Source organism: Triticum aestivum, chromosome 5D (assembly GCF_018294505.1).
Source record: "Triticum aestivum cultivar Chinese Spring chromosome 5D, IWGSC CS RefSeq v2.1, whole genome shotgun sequence".
NCBI classification, from domain to species: Eukaryota; Viridiplantae; Streptophyta; class Magnoliopsida; order Poales; family Poaceae; genus Triticum; species Triticum aestivum.
In genome coordinates, this window is record NC_057808.1 from 51,480,729 (window position 1) to 51,486,607 (window position 5,879).

At 40.3% G+C, this 5,879-nt stretch overlaps 1 pseudogene; it reads right to left on the bottom strand.

Moving 5' to 3' along the window:
* Nucleotides 1–1,252: 1,252 nt before the first annotated feature.
* On the bottom strand, nucleotides 1,253–2,420 carry LOC123120234 (4-hydroxybenzoate polyprenyltransferase, mitochondrial-like; annotated as a pseudogene).
* Nucleotides 2,421–5,879: the final 3,459 nt, after the last annotated feature.

Here is a 5,879-nt window from a genome sequence, read left to right on the forward strand (position 1 = left end):
ATGCCTTAATTTGTGTGAAATGATCATATATTCAGTTAACTGCTCTAAGACCTCTATAATTTATGAAAAGCCTTTAAACTTTATAAAAATATGTAAATTAAGGAAAATGCTCCAAGATGGCAATTTTTCTGTTGATTTTTTATGCTACATGACAATTTTCACCATAGAATATGGCAATTCTTATACACAAGCATGGAATTTTTTTTGCATGGCAAATCTAATCATTAGATTTTTAGCAAAAATATGACATCAGATTTTTAACATTTCCGAAGATTTATAAGTGGCAAGGAGAAAGATAGTAGTTTTCATGCCCTTATAACATGCATGCATATGCATGCTCGACAAGTCTGGGAAGGTCCACGCAAGATTTGTCCATTGCCTGATGATGCACTACTAATTGATTCAGGGAAGGATTGGCTCTTGCAACTACTATTAAAGTGTTCAGAACATACTAGGACTTGGTGATTATGAACATTTGGCGAATATGGCAGCTACGGAACGACATGACTCATGGAAAGGGTGAGACCCCGGTTCATGCAACAGTTGACTATTTGGATAGCTATTACAAGTCACTTCATTTAGCAAGAAATCTTACTATGAAAGAAATAATAAAAGGGAAGATGCCAATTTCGGAGGAAGGCCGTGTGGTGAGTAGTAAAAGGTTGTCAACACCTGTACCATGGCCTCGGCCTGCAGCTGGTTGGGTAGCCCTCTCTGTTGCTGGTTCTTTTTCGAGCCAGGACGGGCGCGCTTCTACCGGAATGGTACCGCGGAACGATGATGGTTCTATGATCTTTGCGGCATATAGGTACATCTTTCATTGTAATGACGCCCTTGAAGCGGAAATGCATGCAATCATGCAAGGCATGGCTTTGGCCATCCAACATTCAGATAAGTCGGTGAGGGTCCAATCGGATTCTTCAAATGCATTGGCAACTCTTACTGGTGACACACTATCCAGATCAGCCTATGGTCATCTTGGTGCTGAGATTAAAGCTTACTTGGATGTTAGGGAGTTTGTTCCTTGTAAAATTGGTAGAGAGCAGCATATGGTAGCACATCTCTTGGCACATTATAGCCGTACCGAGTGTTGTACTGCAGTATGGTTGAACTCGAGTCCTCCATGTTGTGAGGAGCAGTTGGCTTGGGATTGTAACCCTATAATTTTGGAATAAAACTCCCTTTCACCCCGCAAAAAAAATAAACTGAGAAAAGCACATGTTACGGCAGAGAGAGAAAAAATTGCAGATGTTCAGTCTGTAGTAGACTACATCTAGCAGATCACAAGGTTAAAATAGTCTGACTGTCCTTCTCGTACTAGTCATAAATATGTACTGGTTCTATCAGAACTATCAAAATCCTACAGAAAAATATACCTATGTATGCATGTATGTATAACGATGCAAGTCAACCGAACAAAACTCCAGTAAATACCAGAGCTCCAAACCACTTATTTGAGACAAACCAGCAGAGTAGGGATTAGACATATGTATAACGATGCAAGTCACCCGAACAAAATTCCAGTAAATTCCAGTAATGGTACGTCTAATTAACAAACCAATGAACACACCATTTGTTCTAAATCTCCATGGTTTCAATGTGAAGAAACATACTTTCTGTTGCAATCTCCGCGATCAGATAAGTCGACGGTTGAAATCTACCATGCCAACTGTGAAGCTGCGGCTGTCAGAACAGGGTAGTAGGGCCATTCTATCCTATCCCACATGATTAAAGTATGTAGTCAATGTTATGTCAAAAACAGTTTATTCTTCATAGAACACTCTGCCGTCTGATAATCAACCAAGATCAGCAGTGTGGCCAGCCACTGAGCGCCAAGCTGCCAATTGATGCAGCACCAAAGGCACTGATCCATTGCTTTGCCGAATCTCCAAACCTTAACGTTGTGGACTTATACCTACTTTGAGCTCATCTTCTTTGTCCTGGGTGTATTCAGAATTTTAGATACCACCATCAAAAACGACGAACATTCGATAAGATGTTTTTGATCAATTTACATACGAAAGAACACCACTAGAAAAATACCTGATATGTATATACCAGCAGTATACAGTGCAAGGATGACTGCAGGATCTAGGCTGCCTTCGATAGCAGCCCATCCTAACAAAGCTCCCAACCTGGTTGAAGGTCAGGCCAAGATATGCTAGAGGCTATTAAAATTTGCATCAGAAGTAATTCAAGTGATCACTCTCCGTAATCAATACTATGGTTGTAAAACCTTTTACGTGTGTATTACATACCTAAAATGTGAACCTCTGCATGAGGGGATAAGAAAGCACCCTAGAAGCACCGGAGAAATAACAACAACACTTTCGCTCTCTTATAGACACATGCAAGCTAGACACCTTGGTTGTGGAAGGAGTTTTCAAGCTAAAGTGAGCATTGACCCAGAAAATACACATGGTTACTTAATTCTAGACAATGTTGCTATAAATATTACAAAGCCCACCAATAAAACGGAAGCATTGGTACACAAAAGGAGCACAAAAGTATCCGACCAACTGCAAGAAACTAGTAATAAATAAACATCCCTACATGGCACAACTTGAAAGAAATATTTCAAAAATAGAATTATGCCTACAATATGAGATGTTCATTGCTTCTGCCTACAAAGAAAATAAATAATTCTTAACTTAGCTTGAAAATAGAAACACCCTCACATGCATCGCACACTTACCATAATAATGATGTCAATTCCTCTGCCTAAAACAAAAAAAGTGCCAAGCATATATGCACAAACAGCATGTCGAACAATGAGAGTACATTCCTTCCAGAATTTAACATTCTTGATATCTCCAAAATAACTTGTTTAAGTCCCAATGAAAACAAGGTTTTTAATACCATTTCAACAACAAGCAAGACGAAATTAACATGCCAAGATAATTAAAAAATATCATTATTCAGTAACTGCAAGGAAGTTCATAGCATTCTTCTTCATACATCATTTCATCTAGAGAAGAACTGGCCGAGTTGATCAATCCATCATTCATGCTCTGGAGAAGAAATTAAGTCGATGACTACTTCATCCTTTTTGTCAAATATCGAAGAACTGGGACCGACATTCCCCTATCATCTACCCGAGCACATTCTTCACCGTGGAAGCATATGTGGTGTTAGATCAACCATCAACCTTTTGATTCTTTATTGGGGATTCTTTGGTAGGCGTGCCACTAACTTCGTCTGCAGGTTTTTACTAACACCCATGAATTGTACCTGGGGGGCATAGGCATATGGAAGGAAAATGTTAGTACGTTTCTACGACATTTGACAAGGACGCAATTGTTATTTACTTAACTTCCATTCGGAAGCAAAAATTAAGGATAGATCAGCTCGACCAAGGTCTGCGCTGGACGAAATGAAGGATTAAATTACAGACAACTATTCTCTTATATAGTCAAAAAATAAGTATACACTATTTCAGTGTGTTTTCTTGCAATTATTGTAATTAGAGATTTTCTTATTGTCTTGCCATTATTTTATAGTGTTTGGTGATGAAATGCTATAACTTTTTTTCTTTTGGCTCGGATTTAGAAGTTCTTTTGGACATGTCAAGAATGTTAGAGTGGAATGTCATGCACTATATGTGGACATGTTGTGGGGTGTATGTGTATGTGCGCGCGCATATATGCTATTTCATAAAAAAAGCTTGCCTAAATATATACTCTTCTATTACATTCTTTCCATATAGCCATCACATAAATTAGGTCTAGGTGTAGCTGTGCTTTTCTACTTTTGGCGATGCTGCAATCATCCTCTCCCTATCTTGAACCATCGTTATCTGGTGCTTGCGATGTACACAAATAGATCGCGCTGCCACTAGTTGGATAGAAGGTGACGAAAATACACCAATGAATAGGCACACATGGATAAGTTAGAAAAAGATATTCTATGAGGTGGATATCTTAGGATATTAATAGGCCAGCATGCGTTTTGTGCGGTGAATCCAGGAGTCTGAGGTCAAAGAGGCTTTAAGAAGGATGAAAGGACGCAAGGCGATGGGCCCTGATTGTATCCCCATTGAGGCGTGGAAAGGCCTCGGGGACAAAGCGATAGTATGGCTAACCAAGCTTTTCAACCTCATTTTTAGGGCAAACAAGATGCCAGAAAAATGGAGAAGGAGTATATTAGTACCAATCTTCAAGAACAACGGGGATGTTCAGAGTTGTACTAATTACCGTGGAATTTAGTTGATGAGCCATACAATGAAGTTATGGGAGAGAGTCATTCAGCACCACTTAAGAAGAATGACAAGCGTGACCAAACATCAGTTTGGCTTCATGCCTGGGAGGTCGACCATGGAAGCTATTTTCTTGGTATGACAACTTATGCAGAGATACAGGGAGCAAAAGAAGGACTTGCATATGGTGTTCATTGACTTGGAGAAGTCCTATGATAAGATACTACGGAATGTCATGTGGTGGGCCTGGAGAAACACAAAGTCCCAGCAAAGTACATTACCCTCATCAAGGACATGTATGATAATGTTGTGACAAGTGTTCGAACAAGTGATGTCGACACTGATGACTTCCCGATTAAGATAGGACTGCATCAGGTGTCAACTTTGAGCCCTTATCTTTTTGCCTTGGTGATGGATGAGGTCACAAGGGATATACAGGGAGATATCCCATGGTGTATGCTCTTTGCGGATGATGTGTTTCTAGTTGATGATTGTCGGACCGGGGTAAATAGGAAGTTAGAGTTGTGGAGACAAACCTTGGAATCGAAAGGGTTTAGGCTTAGTAGAACTAAAACCGAGTACATGATGTGCGATTTCAGTACTACTAGATGTGAGGAGGAGGATGTTAGCCTTGATGGGTAGGTGGTACCTCAGAAGGACACATTTCGATATTTGGAGTCAATGGTGCAGGAGGATGGGGGTATTGATGAAGATGTGAACCATCGAATCCAAGCCAGATGAATGAAGTGGCGCCAAGCTTCTGGCATTCTCTGTGACAAGAGAGTGCCAAAAAAGCTAAAAGGCAAGTCCTACAGGACGGTTGATCGACCCGCAATGTTGTATGGCACCGAGTGTTGGCCGACTAAAAGGCGACATGTTCAACAGTTAGGTGTGGTGGAGATGCGTATGTTGAGATGGATGTGTGGCCACACGATGAAGGATAGAGTCCGGAATGATGATATACAAGATAGAGTTGGGGTAGCACCAATTGAAGAGAAAATTGTCCAACATCGTCTGAGATGATTTGGGCATATTCAGCGCAGGCCTCCAGAAGCTCCAGTGCATAGCGGATGGCTAAAGCGTGCGAAGAATGTCAAGAGAGGTCGGGGTAGACCAAAGTTGACATGGGAGGAGTCCGATAAGAGAGAAATGAAGTTTTGGAGTATCACCAAAGGACAAGCTATTGACAGGGGTGCGTGGAAGCTTGCTATCCATGTGCCAGAGCCATGAGTTGGTCGCGAGATCTTATGGGTTTCACCTCTAGCCTATCCCAACTTGTTTGGGACTAAAGGCTTTGTTGTTGTTGTTGTTGTTGTTGTTGTTGTTGGATATCTTAGGACTGAAACATGTTTTCAAACATTATAAGATCTCTTTATCCTCCATGTGCGTTCTTTAATTTCCATGCCAAAAACTTGTGAAATTTTCCCTCCACGTGTGTTGTTTAATTTCCGTGCCAAAAACTATACACCCTATATTTAGGAATGGAGGGAGTATAATTTTGAGTGTTTCATTACATATGAGATGTGCCATGCATTAACGTCTACTTTGGATTTAAGTAGTTGAAGCAACCAAATGGTAGGATAAATTTCTCGAGGATTAAAACTCCAGCTAATCATAGAAACTCCATTGTAGACAAAAGAGCAAAGTTTTGCAATGTTTTATGTGAACTTCCTATGAATTTCAT